Source organism: Garra rufa, chromosome 18 (assembly GCF_049309525.1).
Source record: "Garra rufa chromosome 18, GarRuf1.0, whole genome shotgun sequence".
Lineage (NCBI taxonomy): Eukaryota > Metazoa > Chordata > Actinopteri > Cypriniformes > Cyprinidae > Garra > Garra rufa.
Window position 1 is genome coordinate 10763635 of NC_133378.1, and position 13031 is coordinate 10776665.

At 43.6% G+C, this 13031-nt stretch overlaps 1 pseudogene; it reads left to right on the forward strand.

Annotated features, from left to right (window-relative positions):
• LOC141291507 (uncharacterized) overlaps positions 1-13031 on the forward strand; it is a 54475-nt pseudogene that overhangs the window by 27651 nt on the left and 13793 nt on the right.

The window sequence follows — 13031 nt, forward strand, 5'->3', positions numbered from 1 at the left end:
TTGTGGCAGGTTTTGATGGCAGCTCGCTCCTGTCAAGCAAAGATTTTACTCGTGATCTTGCTCGTCTCGTCTTAAAGCTCCGCCCTCACTATGCTTGATTGACACTCCTCATTTGTATTTGATTTATCATTTGCGATGTCCATTTGATCATTTGATTTGCCATTTGCGGTCTCGGTTTTGGCATTTGATTGATCATTTAAGCATTTGTTTTGCCTTTTGCGGTTTTCATTTGAGCATTTAATTTATAATTTGAGCATTTGATTTATCATTTGCGATGTCGATTTGAGCATTTGATTTATAATTTGAGCATTTGATTGGCCTTTTGCGGTTTCCGTTTGAGTATTTTATTTATCATTTGAGAATTTGATTTATAATTTGAGCATTGGATTTGTCTTTTGCGATGTCCATTTGAGCATTTGATTTATACTTTGAGCATTTGATTTGCCTTTTGCAGTTTCCGTTTGAGTATTTTATTTATCATTTGCGATGTCCGTACGAGCATTTGATTTGCCATTTGTGATGTTGGTTTGAGAATTTGATTTATTATTTGTCATGTCGGTATGAGCATTTGATTTATGATTTGAGCACTGAATTATAGATTTAATTATGACAGGTTAATATTGGGTTAATAATGAAAATTAAATATAAAATACAAAAGATTTTTAATTTGATTTTTGATACAGTTTATGCTTCCCCAAATAAGAAAATGAAATCGCATTTGAACATTTGATTTCTCATTTGAGAAGCCATTTTAAGAGTTTGATTTATTATTTATTAATTTGAGCATTTGATTTATCATTTGAGGAGTTGTTTTGAGATTTTGATTTATTATTTGATCTTTTTAGGCATTTAAATTTTCATTTTAATTTTGTTAGGAAAAAACTTCCATACTGAAGGTCTGGCTACGCGAGACTAAGTCTGACGTAACTGGGACACTTTTCTAACCGGCATGCATCTTGCGTTGATCACCGGTGATCGATTCTGCGCAGATTTTGCTCATCTCAAACGAGCCTAACGATTTTGATGATATCACCGTGTACTTCAGCGGCTCATCAAACATTCTGTCCAATCAAATGCTCTCTAGAGTCCGTAGTGTCCCGCCCCCTACACTATACATAGACGCTGAATCTATGGCTGAGATTGCTCACTTGTTCACAGTGTAAGTGTTTTCTGTTTTCTGGCATGTAGTGCATAATGTAGGCGATAGAGAACGATTCAGACATGGGGCAAATGAGGTATGGTTTCACGTTGTGTCACGCGAACCACGGCAGCTCGCATATTCTACTCCGGACTTGGCTAAGGTCCAGAGATGCAATGACACGGAGCAGATTATATGTGCGGTCGGCATATATTAAACTACAGTCGTGGCCAAAAGTTTTGAGAATGACACAAATATAAGTTTTCACAAAGTTTGCTGCTAAACTGCTTTTAGATCTTTCAGTTGTTTCTGTGATGTACTGAAATATAATTACAAGCACTTCATACGTTTCAAAGGCTTTTATCGACAATTACATGACATTTATGCAAAGAGTCAGTATTTGCAGTGTTGGCCCTTCTTTTTCAGGACCTCTGCAGTTCGACTGGGTAAGCTCTCAATCAACTTCTGGGCCAAATCCTGACTGATAGCAACCCATTCTTTCATAATCACTTCTTGGAGTTTGTCAGAATTAGTGGGTTTTTGTTTGTCCACCCGCCTCTTGAGGATTGACCACAAGTTCTCAATGGGATTAAGATCTGGGGAGTTTCCAGACCATGGACCCAAAATTTCAACGTTTTGGTCCTCGAGTGTAGAGTTAGAATTGTTGCTTAATTCCAAATAAATACATTATGATCCACAAATAAATGTAAAGCGATTGACAAAAACCAAGCATAATCACAAAATAAATAAAATGAGATCCACAAATAAATCTTAGAGTTCCACAAACATGAATTATATTCACAAGTAAAAAAATGTGAATTGCAAATAAAAAACATACTCACAAATATTTTTTATCATACAAACACAACTTTGCCCCGGCATTTATATGTGAATCGCGTACTGTGCATTTGTAGATCACTGCGCATATTTGTGAATTTTGAAACATTTCAAGCGTCAAGACGCAAACTAATCCACAAATGGATGGACTCCACCCACTTTCTACTTAAGCCAATCAGATACCGGCCACGTGGGGCTGACCAATCGTTGCACGTTCTAGCTCCAACCAATCACGTTTTTACGGTGACCGTAAGGTCACTTATGTTTGTCTTGGCCAAGACATTTAAACTCGTGAGAACATGATGTCGTGGCCACAATATATTAATTCGTGGGAACCTCATATGTTTTATTAGTCATATTCGTTATTTTCCCCTTCATTTCGATCTATTTACTTAATGTTTTGAATGTAGGTTCTATGACTGGGATATTTACTGGAATGCAGTTCAAAGGTTGAATTTAATATATATAGTGTATTTTATTTAGTCTAATTAATAGACAAATATAGTGTTTCAGTGAAGAGTGAATTATTCATGTAGTTTCGTTTGGAAATCATTTATCGTCACACAGTAAAATAGGCCTACATTCCTTCTATTAACTGATCGTCTTTTTCCGTATTTGTATTATTATTATCATCGTCGTCATCATTATTATAATTATTATTATTATGTATATATTTTAATATTTTTGTTTATATTCATTTCCCCCTTAATTTTGATCTCTTAACGTTCTATATGGAAATGATACTGTAAATGCTTGACATATGCTATATGACTGAGTTTTACTGGAATGTAGTTTAATGGTTGAATTAAACATATATTTTATTTTGTTTCGTCTAATAAATAGACTAGATTATATAATACTATACTGTTTCACTGAGGAATGAATCATTCACGTATAGTTTCATTTGTAAATGAAAACATGCTCATTTATGGTCACACACGGGCATAAATACATTAATAAAGTCATATAACATATATCAAGCATTTTACAGTATAATTTCCATATAGTACGTTAAGAGATCAAAATTAAGGGGGGAAACGAATATAAACGAAAATAAAAATATATACAATAATAATAGGCTAATAATAATAGTAATAATTATAATAATGATGACGATAATAATAATACAAATATGGAAAAAAGACGCAGTTAATTAAAGGAATGTAGGCGAGTCATTCGGGTCTGCAACGTTTGATGAGATGCTTAAGGCACAAAAAATGTCCTAAAGTGTGTTTTCAAAGCTTAAAGTTATTAATTCAAGTGTTCTTGTTAACATGATATATGATAAAACACTATTCTTAAAAAATAACATAGTGTTTTTTAATAATTTTTCATTAGTACATAGCCAATTTCACATGTCCATGTTGACCATCATGATATTTTGATCTAAAATATCACCAAATAAGTTATAGATTTTCTCAAACTTTTATTATTTTCAGCATTATATGTGTGTCAGGATTATGTCTGTGGCTGTATCCGAAATCGCCCCCTATACCCTATTCACTATTCCCTACATTAGTCCACTCGTACAGTTCACTTGAAGGAGTGAATGAAAACGAGTGAGTGAATTCGGACACTAAGTGCACCGGAAGGACTGCCGCTTTTACATAGTATTGCTTACTGTTTAACAATCATTTAAAACGGACAGTTCGAGTAGTAAGATTAAAGGATTTATCTTGAACTATGTCAAGGAGTTTATGTATAAACCTTGGTTAAACAATTTAATAATCAATTTACAACAAATTTGTACCTGTGTTGTACGCTGCATTACGCAGTGGAGGAGCGCGTTGAAAAATGAACAGATGGATGAATCAGCTGCGGGCGCCATCGTCTGGAGAGACGCGGGAATTCAGTCAGCGCGCGACTCTCGCAGTGCATTATGGGTTATCTCTAGCTGTTGAGCTTACATCGGTTGTACACTCGTTTTTGCGGTGCATTGTGGGATTGAATGAGTGCACTCGAGAACGTCCACTATGGTTTCGAACACCACTTAAAATGGCTGTCCCCTCAAATAGTGCACTATTTGAGGGTATAGGGGGCGATTTCGGATACAGCCTGTGTGTGAACCAGATGGGTTCGTCACTTTTTGAGGTCCCCCTGAAACATTTCCGTTGTGGACCGTGCTATATGCAGCGCGTTTGTTAGTTTGCAGTGCCCTCGTGTGTTCGCAGTGCGTTTCTGAGTTTGGTTGTGTTGTGAGAATTTGCAGCGCGTTTCCGTATTTGTGTTAGCGTTGCGAGGATTTGCAGCGCCTGTGTTGTCAAACTGATGAAGATGTTTTCTTAATTTATTGTCGTTTTTTTCTGTTTGCATGTGTTTTCTTGTCTGCAGCGCGTTGGCCTCTCTCGGCCACCGTAGTTTTCCCCCATTATATTTAAGAAGGGCTCGGAGATACCAGGTTTGTTTTAACGGCACAAACGGGCACAAATCAAGCACAAACGAACGGCACCGGTTTGGAAAGATTTGGACGAAATGGGGTGGAGAGTGACGTCACTGCCCCGAATTTTTTTTGTTATTTCTAAGAAATGGAAATATATTTGACGTTCATTTCAACGGCACAAACCGGCACAAATCGAGCACAAACGAATGACACCAGTTTTGTGTGATTTAGAGGAACTGGGGTGGAGAGTGACGTCACAGCCCCGAAAATATTTTGGTTATATCTAGGGAAGGAAAACAGATACAGTGTTTATTTTAACGGCACAAACGGGCACAAATCGAGCACAAACGCACTGCGCTGGTTTGGAGCGATTTGGACAACATGGGGTGGAAAGTGACGTCATACGGTCAAAAAAATAATGTTTAATATCTTAAACAACAAACCAGCACAAACGTTCGTTTTTGCGGCACAAATCAGCACAAACGTAGCACAAACGAATGGCATAGTTTTGGTCATTATTTCTTTTTATGGGGTGCCAACTTCACGGAGGTCAGCCTTCCAGAGCCTCCGCTGTTTCAGCCCGGGCTTCCAGAGCCTCCGCTGGTTCAGCAGGCCTTCCAGAGCCTCCGCTGGTTCCGCCCGGCCTTCCAGAGCCTCCGCTGGTTCCGCCCGGCCTTCCAGAGCCTCCGCTGGTCCCGCCCGGCCTTCCAGAGCCTCCGCTGGTCCCGCTTGGCCTTCCAGAGCCTCCGCTGGTCCCGCCCGGCCTTCCAGAGTCTCCGCTGGTCCCGCCCGGCCTTCCAGAGTCTCCGCTGGTCCCGCCCGGCCTTCCAGAGCCTCCGCTGGTTCCGCTCAGCCTTCCAGAGCCTTCGCTGGTTCCGCCCAGCCTTCCAGAGCCTCCGCTGGTTCAGCCCAGTCTTCCAGAGCCTCCGCTGGTTCCATCCAGTCGTCCTGAGATTCCTGTCTGCCCGGTTCTGGTCACAGAGGCCATGCATGGACTGTGTGGGTTCCCACCCACCCTCCCTGCTGCTCCAGTCCCGCCACCTCTGTCTCCTGACAGTCCCTCTGCTCACCCACATCCCACCTTCGGTGCAGAGGACTTGCCGTGGGACTGCCAGTCTCCATCGGTGTCCAGACTGAAGGATCCCTCACCATCACCTCCAGTCTCAGAGTCCTGGACTCCACCTTGGCCCTCCGACCCTGCAGCTCCACCCCGGCTGTGTGCTCCCTCGTCTCCGTTGTCGGCCGTCGGCCCACCAGCTCCTCCGGGCTCCATCCTCTCCGGCTCCGCCCCGGTCAGTGGTCGTCCTCCGGCTGCGCCTCGTCACTCCGTCCTGCCGGCTCTGTGGAACTCCTCCCTCCCGTGGGCACAGCCTCGATCCTCTGTCACTCCGGCTCCGCTGCGTACCTCCGGACCTCCATCTCCGCCGGGGTCGCCAGAGCCTTGGGTTCTGCCTTGGCCCTCCGGATCCTCTGTGTCACCTAGGACTGTCGACTCTCTGGTTCTCCCTCGGGCTCCACCGGCTCCACCTCCGTCGGTCGGCCCCATGCAGGAGCCAACCCTTCCTCCGCCATGGCTTCTCTCTCCGTCGGCTCCGCCTCAGTTCGTAGTTCCTGTACCCCTACATGGACCTGGCCCTCCATCCCTCCCCCTGTTCCACCACCCTCCAGGTTGTATTAGGTGGTTAGAGCGTCTGGAAGCCACTTCTTGGGAGGGGGCTCTGTCACGTATGTGGTTGATCCTGTCATCATGAACTCTTGCACAACACATTCTGGACTTCATTCCCCACAAGCCACTGCACCAATCACTGCATACACCTGCTCCTCTTTACCCACTGCACTGATTGCTGCGCACATCTGTTCCACATTTACTCACATGCATTTAAGCCACAGACACACACACTTCCGGGGCGAAGTCTTATTGTTCCATCTGGTCATTATTTCCGAGTATTTCTTTCCGTGTTTGTTTTCTCTGTGTTTGATTCCTGGACTCCTCCCCGTGTTTTGATTCTCGCTGCCAGCCCCGACCTTCTGCCTGTGTTTGACTACTCTTTGGATTATCCTCGTTGTTGTTGTTTGCCGGTGATTGACCCTGTATGTGTACCACGCCTTCTTAATAAATGCTGCGAATGGATCCGCACGTCTCTGACCCTCCTTGTGACAGATCTACAAATGCACAGTACGCGATTCACATATAAATGCCGGGCATAGTTGTGTTTGTATAATAATAAAAAAAAACATTTGTATGTTTTTTATTTGCAATTCAATTTTTTTTTACTTGTGAATATAATTCATGTTTGTGGAACTCTAAGATTTATTTGTGGATCTCATTTTATTTATTTTGTGATTATGCTTGGTTTTTGTCAATCACCTTACATTTATTTGTTTATCATAATGTATTTATTTGGAATTATGCCGGTATTTTACAGCAGTAAAGATAGTTTGCGGTTTGATATTCAGATTTCATTTGGCTGTAAAAACACAGTGCGCTGTCATAAACATGCAAATAATGCAGAATATCGTTCTCCATGATGTGTGAATTCTGGTGATGCTGTTCTTCTGGACGAAATCAGGATTTTTTTTCGAATCGACTTTTAATTTTATAATGCTTATAGCTCTGAAAGTTGGACACTTAGAAGACTGAAATCGGTGTCATCTCAGGATGCTTTACTGTTGGCATGACACAGGACTGATGGTAGCACTCATCCTTTTCTGCACTGGTGGCACTCCGATCCCGCAGCTGAATCCTCTTTAGGAGACGATCCTGGCGCTTGCTGGACTTTCTTGGATACCCTGAAGCCTTCTTAACAAGAATTGAACCTCTTTCCTTGAAGTTCTTGATGATCCTATAAATTGTTGATTTAGGTGCAATCTTAGTAGCCACAATATCCTTGCCTGTGAAGCCATTTTTATGCAACGCAATGATGGCTGCACACGTTTCTTTGCAGGTCACCATGGTTAACAATGGAAGAACAATGATTTCAAGCATCACCCTCCTTTTAACATGTCAAGTCTGCCATTCTAACCCAATCAGCCTGACATAATGATCTCCAGCCTTGTGCTCGTCAACATTCTCACCTGAGTTAACAAGATGATTACTGAAATGATCTCAGCAGGTCCTTTAATGACAGCAATGAAATGCAGTGGAAAGTTTTTTTTCGGGTTTAAGTTAATTTTCATGGCAAAGAAGGACTATTCATCTGGGGCCGTATGTATAAAACTTCTAAGAAATGCTCTTAAGAGTAGTCTTAAACTTTGACTTAAGTGTCAAAAAAATCTTAGTAAGAAGTAGGACTTTTTTAAGAGTAGGAGACTTTTATAAAGAATCTAAAAGCAACTTTCAGTAAAGTTTGAGACTGATTCTTAAGTTCTGACTTAAGTGTTGTAAATTAAGGACTACAATGATTGAAACACAAAATGGCCGCCCTTGACCTCTGAATCAGCCAATAGTGAGCCTGCTCATGTGAGTCACAGCAGCACAACACCAATTATTTGATAGAACTACAATACAAAACATTTAATTAAGACACTATTTAATAGTGTCAATTTCAGTGTATTTAAACAAATGCTTTGCATTGTGGAAAATTATCACAAATTATTATTAATGCTTTGAAATCCATGTCTCCTCATTTACAGTTGGAGCAATGATGTGAACAGCTCCAAGAACTCAAAGAAAGCCCACAAACTTAAAAGTTTCTTGTTTTGTAGCATGGTTTGACGGTCAGTTGGAAAGTCAATAAACTGCCTTTAAGTTGTGGCCAAGAGAGAGAAAAAAGTGTTACTGATTTTGTAAGCATATTGCATATTTGCTTGGAGTCAGTTGTTTTACTTTTATTTATTTTTTGATAATAATGCAGTAAAATGTGTCATATTTTTTGGCATTGCTGTCCTACGAAGAAATTATGAACACATGCAAAAACAAGAGAGGACCAACACAAAATTAATAACTGATTATGTTGTATTCAATGCCAATGTTGACAGTTTAGTGATTTTGTCACTAGATTTGTTGACGTCCTTCCCCCTTTTGAGACTTTGAGACTAAACCTTATTTAGATTACAACACTCTCCCACTGATATATTTATATTATATAGATCAGTGAACTTACCATTATGTCCTCATCCTCATCAGCTACATTGTGTGACTGTTTTAACTACTTTCAATTGAAAGCAGTTAGCAACATTGATCAGTGTTTTTTTTTTTTTTTTCATATTTTGATGGTTTAAGTGAAATGTGAGGTCATTAAAACCCTCCACACATCACTTTTGGTCACTGATGTGTTTGGTGAGGTTAGTGTCACAATATTTAAGACCCTGCTTACTGTGTCATCACCAGTGCTTTGCTGCATTTTTACAATCTTTCAAATTTTCCAGTGAAAATAAATAAACAAACTAACATATTATTGCAGCTAGAGCATTGATTTGTAGAGTGGATTAAGTTATTATGCTTATTACTTGGTCAATTACAAAAATAAATACATTAAAGATTGTATCATTTTATCAACTCCATATCATCATATAACTCCAATATGTCACATGTGTATTGCAAAGTGTGTGTTTCCTCCTTTTTGCTGCCATTGTGTTACTTCTAACTAGGTTAGGAGACCTCTCCAACTCTCTTAAATAATTTAGGAGCTGAGACCTAGTCTTAACACTTAAGAACTTTTATGAATCACTCTTTATCTTAAGTCCAGAAATAAGAGTAAAATTACGTCACTCTTAGAATTTTGAAACACTTAAGACTAAAATTTGACTCTGAGAAGCTTTATACATACAGCCCCTGATCACTCTTCATAACATTCTGGAGTATATGCAAATTGCTATTATAAAAACTTAAGCAGCAACTTTTCCAATTTCCAATATTTATGTAATTCTCAAAACTTTTGGCCACGACTGTACACAGCCTCAGCATGATGGTCACTATTTTGTTTTAGTAAGAGTTTCATATTGAATCTGTGGGGTAATTTATTAGTCTGTGGCTGTCATAAGCTTACAAATGCGGCTTTATTGAGCTCAACGGCTCTGGCCCGAGCAGAAATAAAAGGAACGCTATTGGCTATTCGAAATAAGTGGGCTGGGCAATATGTTTTTGTTTCAGCCAGAGCCATAGAAAAAGTTTCTCTATGGCTCTGGTTTCAGCTAAAAGTACGTCACCTCACCACGTAGAATAATGCTGCGTGTTTCAAGGGGGATGCACTTTTTTCCAGGGGTTTCAGTACAGCGTAATCGATACTGCGTCACCAGGCAGGCGTGACCTATTTGAGAATTTGCATAGGTCAAATGCACAGTTAGGGAAAAGCCATTTGCTTCAGATACCTCCACTATTGCAGGGGTTTCGTGCACTTCATATTCATATACAGTACAATGAAATATCTGTCCACGTTCGCAGGGGTTTCGTGCACTTCATATTTATATTCATATACATATACAGTGTCTTGAAATACCTGTCCACGATCGCAGGGTTTTCGTGCACTTCATATTTATATTCATATACATATACAGTGTCTTGAAATACCTGTCTACGATCGCAGGGTTCTCTTACGAGAGGTCTCTCGTACTGCGTAAGCGTAAGCTTACGCTTGGGGAAAATCCTTTCCGCGAGAGATATTGAAGCCAAAAAATTATCCTTAATTTTGTATTAATGTAAAACGCGTTGCCGCAGTGAGCAGACATAGGCGAGGCGTATTGCGTGCCTATTGGCTGCTCTGCAGCAACTGCAGCACCTATCGAGCGAGGCTTGGCGCGAAACCAGCTCCAATGAGGGCATTTCGCGCCTAATACGTCATCTCCCGCCGAAAGTGGCGTGATCCAAGCCTATAAATATCGCTCGAAGGCAGCTACACTCTGATTTTTTCATCCTTCAAGCGAAGCTCACGCATCGCTGGAGCCGGAGAAGAAGCCGCCGTCGACTGCAAGCATCTCAGCGGGACGAGCCATTGGAACTGCTGGCCACGCCGCCTTCCGTGCCTTCCTGCTGCGCTTTCCGGCGCCTATATCCTTTATAATCCTTTATAATCTACAGTGTGTGTCGCCGCTGCGATACACACTGTTTCTCTAAGAGAGCAAAGTGTCTTTTTAAAGATGCTTTCATACGGCTCGTGCAGATGCCAATGGCGACTCTGAGGACTTGCCTTGCCTTCTTCACTGAGACTGCTCCCCCGCCCGCGCGGTGTCGCGCCGTAAAAAGCGCTGTGCCCAGCGGGCCCCGGACCCTTCCTCCAGATGACAAAGCTCGCCGGTTCGCCCGCCTGCTTCATCGACCTCGTCAGCCTCTGTTCCGGACGTAAAGCGGCCGCTGTATGCCACCGCTTCCATCGACGCCGCTGACGAGGGGGGCCATGAAGGAGGAAGAGGATTTCCGTTTCCCGCCAAAGCGGGAACGCGCATGCTGCTCAGAAGAGGCGATAGCAGCCCACTTATGTCTGCCCTCCGCTGGACGGCGTGCTAAGTCGGCCCTCCCCTCTAAAGCTTGCCGTCAGACGTCAAACCTGCTTCGCCGCGCTCTCGCCGCCGCCTAGCCGCGTCAGCGCTGCGTAACATGGTCTCTCACCGTTGCTGAGAGGCACCCGTGGTTAACGCTTTCTGACGTTTTTCTCGTCTGGCCGCCGCCCCGCCAGACGCGGCCCGCGGCCCAGGATTGAGTTGAAACCTGAGCCTCCGAAATCGTCCTAGCACATCTGGGAAAACGACAGTGTACGAGTCCCGCGGTTGCCGGACCCCCACCAAAGTTATTCGCTCGTCCAGTTCCAGGAAATGTGACTGTTCCAGTGTTTTCTGCAGCCAACAAACCGGCTCCGTCGCCCGTTTGCCTGCACACAAAAGTCGTTCCCACGGCTACACAGATAAACCCCCAATAAAGTGTATTATCTGGTGTCCCGGCCACGGCCGATGGTGTTTCATGTGTCGTATGAATATGCCCACTAACCAGTGCTCATCTCTACACACAAACACAGCGCACATAAAATCGACTCAGATCGATTGCGCGTCACACGTGGTAAATGTGCCCGCTTCACAGTGCCCACAGACACCACATTATGCACTGTTGGTTTCTGTAAAAACGAAACCAACAGTGCATTAACTCTATGCTTTGGGATGTTAAATGTGCCCGCTTCACAGTGCTCACAGACACCTCATTATGCACGTCAACCGGTTTCTGTTAAAACGAAACCAACAGTGCATCCGCTCTATGCAGGCGAACGTTGTTTTGGAGTGTTAAATGTGCCCGCTTCACAGTGCTCACAGACACCTCATTATGCACGTCAACCGGTTTCTGTAAAAACGAAACCAGGAGTGCGTTCGCTCTATGCAGGCGAACGCTGTTTGGAGTGTTGAACGCCGGTGCGCGAGTCCCGCGGCTGCCAGACTCCCACCGAAAGTATTCGCTCGCTCAGCTCCAAGAAATGTGGCTGTTCCAGCGTTATCCGCAGTCATCAAGCCGGCGCTGCAGCCTGCTTGTCTGCACTCAAGAGCCGTTCTCACGGCTACCCAATTAAATCCTCAAAGGAGTGTATTTTCGGGTGTTCCGGCCATAGCCGAAGGTGTTTTGTGTGTAGCTCGCATGCACATACACATGAGCACATCCTGTCATACAAAACCCGCGCACATAAAGTCGACCCGAATCGGCTGCGCTTCACATGTGATAAATGTGCCCACCCCAGAGTGCCCACACATATCACATCAGGCAGGTCTTACGGTTTCTGTAAAAACGAACCGGACGACGCCCCGTTTACACGGCTAAAGGCTGCGCTGAGTGTGTTGAATGTGCCCGTTACTACGCAACCACATATACACACAAAGATAGCAGTCCCCGCGGTCAGTGTACCCCGAGCCTCGAATGTCACAGTCACTCGTGCGTCACAACGCACCGAAGCGACTCCGTTATTGACAGATCGGAGCGCGCTTCGCACCTACCCCCTTGCGTTACAGGTAAATGCATGGGAAAAGCTCCCAGGGGTTTCACAATGGGTGCTGGACATTATTAAAGGAGGCTATTCGCTACAGTTTCACCGACTTCGCATGTGGTATATGTGCCCACCCCAGAGTGCCCACACATATTACATCAGGCAGGTCTTACGGTTTCTGTAAACCGGACGACGCCCAGTATACGCGGCTTAAAGCTGCATCGAGTGTGTTAAATGTGCCGTTATCACGCAACCACATATACACACAGAGAAAGCAGTCCCCGCGGTCAGCGTACCCCGAGCCTTGCATGTCACAGACACCGAAGCGGCTCCGTTAGTAACAGATCGGAGCGCGCTTCGCACCCACCCCTCGCATTACATGATAGATGCATGGGAAAAACTCCCAGGGGTCTCAAAATGGGTGCTGGACATTATAAAGAGAGGCTATTCGCTCCAGTTTCGACGACGCCCTCGCCGTTACACGGCGCGCGTCGAAACCACGATAAAGGCAGATGCAGCACACCTGCTACGAGCCGAAGTGACCACTAGATCTAAGGCAACTGAACAAAGCGCTAGTGAAGCGAAAGTTCAGAATGCTCACAACCAAGAAAATCCTCGCACAAGTGTGCCGAGGAGACTGGTTTGTGTCAGTGGATCTGAAAGACGCGTATTTTCAAATACAGATAGCGTCGCGTCACAGGCGATTTTTGAGATTCGCCTTCGAGGGCCAAGCTTATCAGTACACAGTCCTGCCATTCGGTTTGTCCCTAGCACCCCGTAC